Source organism: Anas acuta, chromosome 1 (genome assembly GCF_963932015.1).
Source record: "Anas acuta chromosome 1, bAnaAcu1.1, whole genome shotgun sequence".
Lineage (NCBI taxonomy): Eukaryota > Metazoa > Chordata > Aves > Anseriformes > Anatidae > Anas > Anas acuta.
The window spans coordinates 136,934,806-136,949,119 of record NC_088979.1 but is presented as its reverse complement, the minus strand read 5'-3'; the positions used below and the strand labels follow the sequence as shown (position 1 = coordinate 136,949,119).

Below are 14,314 nucleotides of genomic sequence, written 5' to 3'. Positions count from 1 at the left end.
AGATGCCTTTTGCGACTATCTCATGACATGGCATCAGTGAGATGCAATCTTTTTATTCTTGACATGCAACACATCAAAGCCACGTAAAGCTCAGAACACCATTCTTGGTTCCCGACCGTCTGTCTGACTGCATTTGTGTGACAACAGGCGTGTACATTAACATGCTGGGTCCGTGTTTTATGAATGTCCCAAATCTGGGTTTAATAATATTTGCTTGGGCACTGAGAAAGTCTGGGAATTTGATCTTGGTATGTATTTGGAGCCAAAAATGGATAGCAGCAAATGGGTATATGAAGGACCTGGCTGAAATTCATGCCCGTTATCCCAAACGTCATTCTGAATGTTCTCAGAGACTTTCAGACTCCTGATAAACTCAGTTGTGCCAGTATATCTGAACCTAATGTGCTGGACCTGTCAGAAGCAAGTCCCAGTCAGCATATTAATTCAGTAACTTTACAATTATGATTCTTTAAAATATTTTTCTCTTTGTATTATAGATTTTTGTGATCTAAACTTGGAATTAACACCTACAGCAATATCATTCTTAACAGCCTGTCTCCCATTATGCATATGTGCAAGCATGCCTAGGAATATAAATGAATTACTGTTAGAGTTTCTGGAGGGATATATAACTACCAACATGTAGTAAAATATTTTTGTTAACTGGGAAATGGTGTGCAATTTCTCAGTGCTTCAGCAAAGTGTCTTCTGTTGTTCTGTAAGAAAATATAACAGCAATATCCAGGGTATGGGTGTCTGTTACCATTTTCCTCAAGTCCTACATTGCACTGGCCTTCTACCCAGTTATCTTTTCAAATTTTCCTTTATTTGTTATACTACAAATAAAGGTGATGATCACATGGTCATAGATATCTAATTCAGCCTGCTAAACTACCACTTTACCTACTTTGATTTTATTATTATTATTATTATTATTATTATTATTATTATTATTATTATTATTATTATTATTAACTACCCAATTCCGATCCATCACTGCTGGATGTTTCCTGCTTTGCTGATAACTATTTTCTCACTTTTGGAACTGAAATACTTTTTTATTTATTTTTTTTTTCTTTTATCAGATGTGTTTAGACAGTGTCAGCTATTGAATGAAATGTGTTTGGTTCAAAATTTCATGATGAATTTCAAATGGTCGAGATTAATTTGCAAGATCGTCTTCAGACATCTCAGATAGACTTGGGCAATTTTTTATGTTTTAGACTTGGGCAATTTTTTATGTTTTTGCTGGTTACAATATGAAATCAAAACCACCTCGCAATTCACAGTTTTGTTTGTCTTTAGGCTTAAATTCAGTGCATGGTCAGGAAAGGATGAACTCTCCATTCCAGAGAATCACTCACCTCTTTTGTATCTGTATAATACTGGAGTACAGTTCTTTTTAGCAAAACCACTGAAAATGTTCATTTCATCCTACATGGGGCTCCATTTTAAATTAATTATTTTATCATTATTGTGGCATTGTATTGTCAAAATACTCTATTGAAATATGAATGGAATGACATTGTATTCCATCCTTCTGGAAGAAAAGCACAATCTTGCTACCATCATAAATGCAGCAGTCTAACGCATCTGAATGCAGAGAAGGAAAGGGAAGAAAAGGGAGAGAATGCAGGGAAGGAAAAAAAGGAAAATGGTGAAACTAAAATGCCTAAGTCCTGTTCTAATATAATCCCAGGTACTCCTTATGGAATCAGCCTTTATTGAGCAACTTCATGGTAGATTCAGTTCTCCTAAGAGCAAAATAATTTTGTTTGATTCAGTGTTTAGGTGTGTAAAGCAGACTTCATTCAAACTGAATTGTTTGTATTTTTTTCTTTAACTCAAAATGCAAGGTGATTTTTTTTCTTAATAGAAAAAACATGACTTTTTTCCATGATATATTTAATTTTCACTTTCTTAAAAAAACACTTTACGTGAAAATTCCACATGCTCTAGTATTGATGATGTTCTTGTGTCTTGCATCAGCACAGTAATGTTCAAAAACTCTGGAAAGAAAATGTACATCTAATACTTCCATATTCTGTTTCGTTTTTTCAGAAAGATTTTTTGTTTGTAAAATCTGAGAGACAAAAACAAGGTCTCTGTTTGAGGCTTTTAAATGTACAGATTCTTGACAAGCTTTACTGTTATATTTTAGTTAATACAAAGATTCATGATAAGATAGAGGGGGGAAAAAGATGCAAAAATGAATGCTTGAGCTCAGACTATGTCAGTAAACACACTGTGGGTGAAATCCTGTTGCTTTTAATAAAACAAAATTTTCTGGTCTGCATTTCAGATCTCTAGAATAGCTCTATAGCCAGTGCCCATCTTTAGATGCTGAAGATAAGGTTTAGAGTTTTTTTCTTTAGATCTAAGAAATTACCTCTTGGCTGAAATGTCTTACATTATGGCTATGAAAAGAAAAAAAATTCATGGAGTAGTGGTCCTTTTGGTCTCAGTCTTCTGACATATGCTGCATTCTTTTTGTGTGGATCTTATATTTTACTTTTTCCCTGCATTAAGTTGTCTGATATTGTATGTCTGATATAATCTGATATATGATCTAGATATTTTTTTCTACATGGCTTCGTGGTTTTGAAAGTGCTCATAAACTATCAAATAGACTGTGTTTCACCCATACTTAATTTAAAGTACCAATACTTAAATGCAGTTGTGAATGGATCTATACAGTAGTGATAACTTTAACTTGAGTGCTCGTCAGACTGAAGCTTTTCAACATATTTAGCAAACTCAAAGTATACATGGAGAAAATACAAATGAAAAAATAAAGTTACAAAGAATACCATACCAATGCAGACATTAGTTAGACTACAATTAACAGATGTCAAATGGGAATTTACACTTCATAAAAAATCAAAAAGACTTACAAGAGTAAAAACTGCAAATTGTCAGACACTGACTAAGCTTTATCAAAAAATATATTTTTTTCATTGAAAGAATATCAAGCATAAGACAAGAAAACCCACCTATTATACACTAGTAATATTAATAATATTTAGTAAAGACAGTAATTAACTAAATTATTGGAATACCTTATAAAGAATAAAGCATGCAACTTCCATGTGATGGTCATCAAACATTAGTGAGCAAAATGTCTTATGTGGTGATTTTATTTTGCACTGTATTTATAAATGAGGAATTGTTCTTTGACTTAAACTCAAATTCTTCTGTTTCAGTCTCCTATTAGTGTAGCTTTTACTTGAGGGAACAATATATTCTAAATTAATCCCTTTTGTCTCTCTTTAGCTTGATTACAGCAACAGATTTCTGCCTTCTCTGGTTGTCCTCTACGCACTTCAGCACTCCAAAATCCATTTGTGTTCCTCCTTCCCAGGTTATCAAGATGAGCAAGACTTTCCTGAAGTTGCAGGATGAATGGGGATAGCCTGACTCCAAAACTTACTTGGGCATGAAAGTTTGTTTAGCTACCAATGAGATGAAAGGTGGGTGGAGAACCTGCTCACATTGTTCTAAAATTAAGAAAAAATACTAAAGAAATTGGAAGCAGTTTTTAAGGGAAAAAACATTACTCTCTCTCTTAGTGTGAAGTATTGCTCATTAGAAGAGGTGCAACTGAAATTTTAGATATGTCCTGGAATACTCAAAGTTAACTAAAACATTTTGTGATTTTTTTTTTTGTGATTTTGTGAAATTTGGCAAATCTGGCTCAGGTTCTGAGTTTGTAACAGTCCAGGCTCTAGATCACTTGGTTCTGTGTACTTTCCACAGAGCATGTATGAGTATGTTTAGCGACGTAATAACGTAATGCAGCACATTAGATGTAAGCATCAGTCCAGCAGCTCAGCAGCTCACCTGTTGTCTGGGGGACCATGGGAGCATTGCTGCTGCCTGCCTGTCTGCTGCTCCTATTGTCGACTGCGCTTCCACCAGGCTGTTATGTACAGACAGGAGTCACAGTTACAACCCAACTCCATACAAAAAATTATAGTCACCATACAAGAAATTCATCTGGATAACTACTCTGTTCCCCACAGAGGCACCAGGGAAGAGATAAAATATATTACATCTTCTAATTGACTGTTCACTATGTTTGTTGCTCAGAAATTGAAAATCACCCAAATCCTGGGACCTTGAAAATCACCCAAATCCTAGAGAACCAACTGCTAGTAAGGTAAAACTGCCTGCCTGCAAAACTGAAACAAAGATCAAATCAAATAGTGGCAGTTGTCTATGTCTTACTGACATCTTCTGTAGAGGTGACAAACATAACGAAGCAAGCTTAAGGAAGAATATCTATGCAATTATCAGATGTTTAAGTAAGGGCAGACTATCCCCCAAGTTTGTTTCAAAAATGATTGTTCAAGCACTGGTAATTAAGAGAAAAAAGTTATTTCTGAGAGAAATAACTTTAGTCCATGGTGCATCTCATTCTCTTATTTCACAGAAGTTTTATCTTAATCTATTGTTCAGTCTTTTCTCACCCTTGATCACAAAGCAAGGGAAATGACCTTTGTTTGTTTTCTACCTCCCTGAAACGATTAGTTTTGTTTTTCTGTATTGAAAGCAAACAAACAAACAAGCAAACAATAGATTCCTCCAGCAGATCTAGCCCACCACAATTACTAACAACAGTAGAGGTAAATGCATTGTTGCAGATTTGTTTAACCAAGCCTGTATAGCCATAAAAAAAAAAAAAAAAAAAAAAAAAATTTGTTTAAGAGATTGCCCCTCTCACTGATATCTTTATCTGCCTTCAGATGGAGAGGCCTTGCCCTTCTGAGCATTGCTGCCTCACTGGTGGACCAGCAGTTCAGATGTTGACCACATCAGCTGCCATCTGTGAATGGCTTAAGTTGAGCGGAGTGAGGCATCTACCTCTTGGCTGAGCAGAGGAAGAATAATCTGGTAGAGTCACAACTGACATCAGCTACGATGCCATCCTCAAAGCCATCCTTTAAATGCGTGGAGTGGGAAGTATGTATGAGAAGTGAAGGCTACACAAGACAAGTATATCTTGTTATGGAGTCTCAGGACACAGCTCCACAGGCAAAGTCCAGGGCTCCCTGTCATCGAGATGGAAAGGTCTTTCTCTATCCAAAGACCAGAGAGTTATATGCCACAGAACTTGCATGGTAATTAATCACTTAGTGACATTTCAACATGTGAGAAAAAAAGGAAAAAAAAAAAAAAGTCTGTCTCTTTCACATTAGAGTGAAAAACTGTGAAGTCTGTCAGTAAACATTCTGATCAGACATTAATTTCATAGCAGTCTCATTTTGATGCCTGACACTGCTGTGTCATCTGGTCTTTCTCATTCATTCTGTGCATTTATTATTTTAATCTTAAAATGTCTCTCTGTACAATTCAGTTGAGAGATTTCTGTTTTCAATAATATATTTGCCATAATACTTTCCTTCCTCCTTCAGAGCTCTCTGAAATCAAGCACTGCAGTCCACTGACATGTTGACAGTTTTGCATGAATTTATGAAAAAGGAGTTGGAATTGGCTGACAAAGATTTGTTTATTATTATCAAACCCACTGTGCATCTAAGTTGCTCTTCTGAAAAGAAAATTAAGAGAAGGGGGAACTGAAAAAAGTGTTTGAAATGTATGATTAAGAATATATTCTATTACTCAGTTTACAATATATAATTTTAAGAATTAAGGCTGCTGCCTTGAGGCAGAAATTCTTGCTCTAAATTGTAAGCAGGACTACCTTAATGGTATTGTTTAATATGCTGAGAGGAAGTGAAAATGGATGTTCCAACACAGGGAAAAATGTAAGTACAGAGTTGGTTGTTTAATTGAGTTCCTTTTGCTTAAGAAAAAAAAAAAAAAAAAAAAAAAAAAAAAAAAAAATCTTGGTAACAAAACAAAAAGATATCAAATATAAACATATCTGCTGGATATTTTCTTATATACTTGTTCTGGTAAAAGGTTAAAATGCATAAGTGTAAGTGATCCAAGCGTCACAGAAGTGACACCTCATCTTTTTGAAATGACACACTGTGGAATGTGCTAAGTTATTGTATCACGTAAGGCTTGTACTCCCTTCATTTGCATGTGCTCCTATTTCACATTCATATTTCCTTTAACACTTCAGCCTTGTCTGTCCATTCAGTATTTGGCTTTGCACTTGCCTGGTCTGTGGTAACAACCCCAGGCCCAGCTTCCCACAGCAGAGGCCTGGCACTCACCAAGCAAGGACTGCATGGCACATGCCAGCTCAAACACCACACTTCCTTTTTCTGTTTTCCTGCCCAGAGAGGCCAGCCAACCAAAGATGAAATTCCTCCATTCCTGGAACATCTGGCTTAGCCTTTCAATACTCATAATTATCCTCCCATTTCCAGCTCTCTGCAGGTGCAGGGAAGTGCAGTGCAGGTTCTCTGAGAACACAGCTCTGCAGTGGCTAAGTTCACCTACAAATCTTGGGTAAATGCATGCCATATGATTTAACATACACTCATGCTTTTATAATTTTTACTAAGAAAGGACCTCAGTGATAAATTGTCAGTTGGAATAATATTACACTATAAGGTTATGAAGCCTAGAGCAAAATCTCCAGTTCATAATAAGTGTAGAACTTCGTATTGCAATTAAAATTTTCATTTCAGCATCTTATGCTGCCGTATCACTTATGCCTTTGCCATTTACCTCTATATCACTCTTCATTCACTTTTTATCCCCTCTCTCAACACAGGCTTTAATTTCTCTGTTGCTTTTTATCTTCATTCACTGTTCTTTACTCACCAGTTGACCACTTGCTGACTTCATTTCTCACAGTAACCCCAGGAAAATCTTCCTATGCATTCCCTGGCAGTGAGATGTTGCTGTAGTCCACATAGTCAATTAGAGGGGCTCTGACCTGTGAATGTCGTCAGAGCCATGACCTGTTCCTTGTTTGGCTCAGCACGGCTTGCCTAAGCAGATGGTGAGTAATGGCATGCAACGCCTACTTATCTTCCTGTGCCTCTCTCCATATGGTTCCTGTATTAGACCTGGAAACAAACTGAAGGAGGTAGTGTGAATAGGAAATTAATTTAATTAAGCTCCATAAAGTTGCTGCTAAAAATACTTGTGTTCTTGTACTTGCTCAAGTGGCAGCACATACCTGAGAAAGAAATATGCAGCTCTCTTGATGTTAGCAGAGTTACACCTACCTGTACTATATCTAAATCTTACTGTGTGGTGTGTAAGTCTGTAAGCCACTTGAGCACACCTATAAGTTTCTCATTTTCCCACTAAAATCATCTCATGACAAGTGTGAGATCTTACAGTAGTAATATAATATCTGTAAATGTTCTGACACTACGCATAAGTACACAGTCTTAGAAATGGATAATGTCACTTGCTCCTCTTGTTGGTGGTAAATAATATTTATACATATGAAACAACCTTAAATTAAAATGAATGTGTTTAGATCATCTCTAGATTCAGGTATATCCTTTTTGTGGTTAAAAGGGAATGATTAAAAATATCAAAATTTCAGGATTTAGAATAACATTCTCAAAAGGAGCCTCTAAAGGTTTAGGAGTCCGTCACTACAAGCTATAGCTTTCAGTGAGACTTAAGCTCCTAAGTACCCAAAGGCCAGAATTACTGTACAGATAGTTTTGATATATTAATTTCTCAGTTAGTCACTTGGGACCAAATCCCCAAGATGGAACTACAACATGAGGGATGCACAAAGCCTAAGAGACAACAAATAAGAAAGTATGATCCCACAGCAGCCCAGTAAAGAGGCAATAATCCTGGGAGCAAGGAAAAGGGACAGCCCATATTGGGTTCCTGTCCTTTCTTTGGGGTTTGCTTATGGATTTCACATTGAAAATTCATAGAATAAAAGATATAATCAAACTTGGGAGAAGAAACAAGATGTTCTTCTTCCAGGAAGAATGAAGGAAGGGAAGGCTTGGGTTTAATTTCTTGATCTCAGATCTCTCTTGCACCTTCATATACCCCACTGTAACCACCAGCCTCTAGAAATAGCTGGGAAGCAAGCCATTCACCCCACTCGTGCCCCAACCTGAAGAGGGTTTACAAGAAATAAGGATTCTTTGGTTTTAAAAAACAGCATGACTCACCTATAAAATACATGTAGACTACATACCACTGATTTTTTTTTCCCCTGAATTGTTGATGTGTAGCTAGAAGTTATTTTCCAAAGCAAGAGAAAGCAAAAGGCAACCATGCCCCTTGAGGAGGGGTTCACACCACCCTGAACCACAGACGACTCTTAAGCAGGCCAAGGATGGTTTCTAGGAGCATCTCAGTCGTGTGTTTGGCCCTGTTGCTATGAATTAATATAGTGCATCATGGAGTAATCTGAATTTCTGTTTGTGGGAGAGAGTCTGGAAGCTCAGGCTTTTGAGGGTAATATTATTTCATTGCTTCTTTAACCCAGTGGTGTGGCTAATCTAGTCTAACCCAGCAATAGACTTGTGGGATTCCTAAAGAGACATAATCAGCTCTTGCAGAGAGCTCCTGCTTTGCTTGGCTTCCTGGCATGTACATGTATGTCTATTGCAGCTTACAGCCATGTGAAGGTTTTAGTGTGTAGCTCACAGAGGCAAACAAGATGGAAACCATAAAAAGCACGGATATTCATGACAGAGTAGAGACACCTGGTTCTCAGCCCCTGTTTCAGTGGTTGGTTTATGCATTTTAAATAAATTTTTATCTTATATTTAACATTTACATTATAAATCTTATAAACCAGCCACTGGAACAGGGACTGAGATCCAGGTGTCTCTGGCCTTCAGTGAATGTTCCTGCCTCAGGGCTGCAGAACCATACTCATTGCTTCTCTCTTTAGCACAGATTCTTGTTATTATTTTTTTGTAATTATTTATGCAAAGTGAAATAGATTCATCAACAGTTTTCAAGATCACTAAAATATTCCAGAGGCAGGAATTTAAAAGAATTCTTTTGAAGAATAAGAGAATAATTTTCTACCCAGCCCCCTGCATCTTTTGACTAGTGATTTTGGGAGCCCACTGTGTATGATTACCACATTCAAGCTTCTGGGATACAGTTCCTCAGGTGATACCAGCAGAGAAATGTGCTTGTGAAACCTGTTGGACATGAATTAGACATGGGGAATTCAGCTCTGCTGACAATGAAAGACTCCTAGGCATACCCAGAAACATTACGCATTTAGCTTAACACTGGAAGCAGAGATGAAGAATTTTTGGATGTAGCCACCTCAAGATCAACCGTGTATTTTTAAAAATCTTACTAAATATTTATTTGCATCTTTAAATATCTAAGTAACTGCAGCAATTTGATTCCAGATCAACTTAAAAACTTGTGCTTCTTGCATATTATTTTAAGACTTTGCTCTTAACATTTTTTCTCCTCTAAAAGTGGCTTCCTAATGTGTCTCAGAGGGAGACTTTCATTAGTAAGTCACTAATGAGCCTGTAACTTTGATTGTGTGTATTACATGTCAAGTGAGAATTATTTCAGTGAAATGAATTACTCTTTTGCCTAATTGGTAGGGCAAGAATTCATGCTCAACATCCCTTTATTATGAGAGATCTTGTTTGTAATACGCTAGTTAAAACAGTTACTTTCAGCCTACATTTCTGTTTCTCACCTGTTGAAACAGAAATGCATTTTGTTTGTATTACTAGGAAAACAGGTTTTGGTAATATCTTTCCCATTTTCTAGGCTGTCACGTTAAAGGGTTGTGTGCACACTTACAAATCATAAAAACAGAAAACAACGACAACAACAAAAACTAGTGTACATAATTATTTAAAATAATCATTGTCTACTAACGTTTTTGGTAGTGTGAGCTCTGGGACACAAGATAAAATGGAACTAACACCAAAGACAATATCACATGTTAGTAAATACCACATGGTTTTTCAGGGTCATCATCCAGGACTGTCACAGAACAGGTTATGTTAGAGGCAAGCTGAGCATTAGCTTTGAAATTCCTTTTTGATGAACTTGTGACCTTCTTGTGCCTTTTGCAGAGTGTTTTTGAACATCAGAAAGAAAATAGATGAGGGTAAAGTCCAAGAGGTCTTTATAAACAAAGTAGGTGGATGCTACAGTGAAATGGAAGCCAATGGGAAGTAGGGTTTCATCCTACAAACATTTGTTGTAGGAAATTTGTTGAAATTTGCTGAGTAGTTTGTTACCTTAAAATAATGCACATCTAGGAATGCCTCTCTTCTGTTAACTTTTCCACTATTTTTTTTTTTAATTAACCTTAACCTAGATATCAGAAAACTAAGCACCATTTGAAGTATAAAATAAATAGAGGGTCCTTTTCAGATCGGAAACAAACAGCCAAAATATTAGTAATTATTATTTTTCTAAAGAATCTGAATATTTGCCTTCAAAGCCAGTATTACAAAATTATACTTCACACAGCTTCAAAACTTTAACATACAATATTTCTTCAGTTATTTTTTCTGAACCTAAACGTATGAGAGAGATAAGCTTATGGCATAATTTTCACATGCTATCAAAAGGTTAGCAAATCTGATTAGTAGGACAATCATACTGGTATTATTAATTCTGATTACCACCACCACTCAAATAAATAAATAAATAATGGGCTTGTGATCATATCACTATATAATTTTTCTTTTAAAAATACCAAGAAACTGCTAAAAATACTTGTTCTATATAATAAAGCATGCAATATTTCAGCAGCGCCTTTGAGAGCCAACCTGTGTGGATGATGTTCAGCACATGTCAGTGGAAATTAATCTGTTTTCCAAACTCCAAGGGACAGGGACTGCACTCCCACCCCTCAGAATGAAAGAGCTTTTCTGAAGGATTCAAGTCTGCTTTCACATACCTCATCTGACTCTATGATTTGTTTGCATATCAAAGGTAAGCATAAAATATGCCTTGTTCCAGAAGAATATGTTTCCAAGGTATTGTTTATATACATATGCATAAGCATAAGAGATTAATTTTCTGTAGACTAGCACTATGTTTAATATTGAAGTAAGAACTTATGCAAAATATGAACTCTCTGTTGTGATAAAATGGTATCACTCTTTGAAGACTAGTTTCCCTTCATGGACATCATTGAATACACTCTACTTTTAATAGCTTATATGTTAGTTGTGAACATCCTGTGACTGACTTCCCTGCTGTTAAAACTAGATGGAGGTTTGCATTTAAAATAGGGAAGAAATCCCTGAATATATTATCTCCAACCCTGTAAGCAGCTCTCTGGGACCAGAATGTGTTACCTTCATCAGGAATCCATCTGAGCACAGTATTCTATATACACATACTGATAAAACAATCAGTAATATGTATGTACAAAATATATAAATTATATCTCACAAAAAGGTCTGGTCACACACTTTCCTTCCCCAAATTAGAATTTGATTCTTTCATTACAGCATGACCATTCAAGTAAGCAAAAAATAATCAATTCATTTGTGAATGATACTTATTTTGAAATATAAAGGCTGTAATTTCTTAAATGCTTCTGATGAAAGAGTAACAGACTTATGGAAACTGAAAACTCACTTCTATACATCAGCAAAATCTGAATCACAGACCAATCTTTACAATGAATTAATATTTAAATTTTTCTCCTAGTAAAGTAAACATAATTGTTTCTGCCTACCCTGCAGAGAAAGCCAATGGAAATTACCATGTATGAATAAGTTTGAGGAAGGTTTTTGTCATCAGATGGATGCTCTCCACATTGTAGGACTTCATTTTTGTTCATTACGTACCTCAGTCATTCTATTATGAAGAAAACCTTGAAAATGTGAATTAAATGAAGCAGATGCAATGTGGGTGTTGTGAGTATGCCTGCACTCAACCCCAAAGTAACATTATTTACTATTTCCATGATGCAAAATGTTATAAAACTTAATCTAATACACCCAGTAACTACATTTCAATGCCACATTCACTATCAGAATCACTGAATCAGTGAGACCACTCAGATGATGAAATCTTGTACTAGATGGTTAGAGTTACATGACAAATTTATCCTTTTCAAAACTTTAAATTGAATTTCATGTGATATTCTTTATGATTTGCCACTGAAGTCAGAAAAATGCTCATGTTTAAAAGTAAGCATATTTTAAGTGCTTCTATAGACAGACATCTATAAATGTCATGATGCCTCCTGGTCCTCATCTAAACTTTTGAGAATTTAGAAGACCTTGAGGTAGTGTGAATTGTTCAGTAATGTTTGTAAAATGATTTGAGCTCCTAACAGAGAAAGGTGTCACCACAGTCCAAATTGTTACCATCATGTATAGGTTTTAATAGCATTGTGTTTCACAAATTAGGCAATCTTAACTTTATTCAGTAAACTAAGATTCACACAGCAGATTTATACATATAGAATTATCTACATACATTGCACAAAGTCATAAGAAGGTGAGAAAACTTTAATTACAAAGAAGAAAGAAGAAAGAAAAATAATCAAAATGTATGAATATTCACCTCAAGTATAGACCGAGAGTGATACAGGTAAAACTGGATGAACAAGTCATAGAGATTGTCTATATATTCTTTCCTCTCATGGTACTCTCCAAGATGTGTAGAATTTAATTGGTTTTCACTACTGCTCCTTTATCCCCAGTAGCATCACTTCTCACTGCAGCTTAATCACAGCATTTTTGCACAATCTGGGACTTTCCTTTTGTTGTATTTCTTTTGGGAGGACAGGCCACGTAACCTGCTATAGGATACAGCCTGTACATGTTTATTGTGGTTTCCCAGACCAACTGCAGCCCACTTACTGTAACCGCAAGCCAGCAGTGGTATGAGAAGAGGCCTTAGGGAAGTGTGGACAAACTAAACAAATGGTGGTTGTCTAACCCTGGACAGACGGGAGAGACATATAGCTAGGCTAAGCAGTCCTGTTACAAAATCTTTCCTCTTTTCCTTAAGAACTGGTCAGGGAAGCAATTTCTCCGCATTTAGATGGGGAATCATGTTCTGCATAGGTGCTTCTTGAAAAAGTCCTTTAGGTAGATTAGATAAGAGTACAACCTCCTGAACATAGTAATGAATAAAAGACATTTTATTTTCTCCACTAAATTACCATTTAACTTTGGAGAAAAGATGGTTTGCTTTATCAAGAAATGACAGTAGACACCATGATAACTAAGGGAGGAGTGATTCTGAGACAGACCATTAAGTCTTGGGGAACTGTTGGCTGTACAAAACACCCTTACATCTCTTTGTGATCCAGAGCAAGATTTTTTTTTTTTAAGGTAAATCTATTTTAACTTTATCTAATTTGACATTCACTGTTATTCTCCTCCAGACCTTTCTGCAAGGGTACCCATTTAACTTAATGGTTTCATCTTCTCTGAAGTCTCAAAGAAATCTCAACCTTTACCTCTTCAGGTGGAAAATAGGTATTGCTAGGTTTACACTGCAGCACAATCTTCTGCAAGTGATAGTTTCTTTGGTGAATGGCTGATACTGCTCCAGCACATGTATACAATGGGATATCAGTAATGGATCCATTTGATGGATCAATTGATTTATTTCTTAACTCTGATTTCTTCTGACAGATTGCCAACCGTTTTTTCTTTATTTCATGCTAGAACAGATGCTTCCAAGAAAACCCTTCCTAAAGTTATTTTATTTATGGTAGCCAATTCTGTCAATGGTAGCTCTTTCCCACCTCAAAAACATTTGCCCAAATGTGAAGGTTGAGAGACCAACTGATCATTATGTAGAATTTTCCCCTGCCTCAAGCATCTTTTGAACAAAATCATAACCAAGGAACGTAGTACTTTGCTTTTCAATATACCAAAGCTTCGTTTGTGGACTCTCGTTCTTTTCAAAAGAACGGGAAAATGGTACTTAAATACATTGCTCTGATGACCTAACCATATGTAACAGTTTCCATTTTTTCGGGTTACTATGTCTATTCATTGTAAGGAATCTGACTCTTCAAGTGCTGAAAAGCCTACATTTCCCAGAACTTCAGGAGTCTTGAGCTGTTCACTGTTTTCAGGGGTACAATCTATCCTCCCAGAAGTTCTCTTCACTAGAGAAGGAAGATAAGATTTTCAGTTGCCTCTAACTATTTGTTCAACATACTGCTTAAGATGTACTTATCTGTAGACAGCCCAGTCTGGTGGAATAATATCCTGAAGCATGAACTCATTCCAACACCATTTTTATTTTTTTGGCAGTTCATGAAAAGTCTCCTAAATGGGTAGTGTCTCTTGTCTTCTGTGAAACTCACCTTCTGTTTGGCTCATCACCTACAACACTCTCCCACCTGGTATTGATTTTTGTTGGAGATGCCAAAATTAAATGACTGCTACTTTTTGTTTAACAATGAAGCTTGGTAATAGGT

The 14,314-nt window shown here is 36.1% G+C and overlaps 1 long non-coding RNA gene across 1 annotated transcript in view; it reads left to right on the top strand.

Annotated features, from left to right (window-relative positions):
• Positions 1-12,406, top strand: part of LOC137843740 (uncharacterized) — a 55,685-nt gene extending 43,279 nt beyond the window's left edge. Inside the window, exons 4-5 of the long non-coding RNA XR_011089660.1 lie at positions 3,362-3,470; positions 4,746-12,406. This is a non-coding gene — a long non-coding RNA (uncharacterized lncRNA). The remainder of the gene's footprint in view (positions 1-3,361; positions 3,471-4,745) is intronic.
• The last annotated feature ends 1,908 nt before the right edge of the window (positions 12,407-14,314 follow it).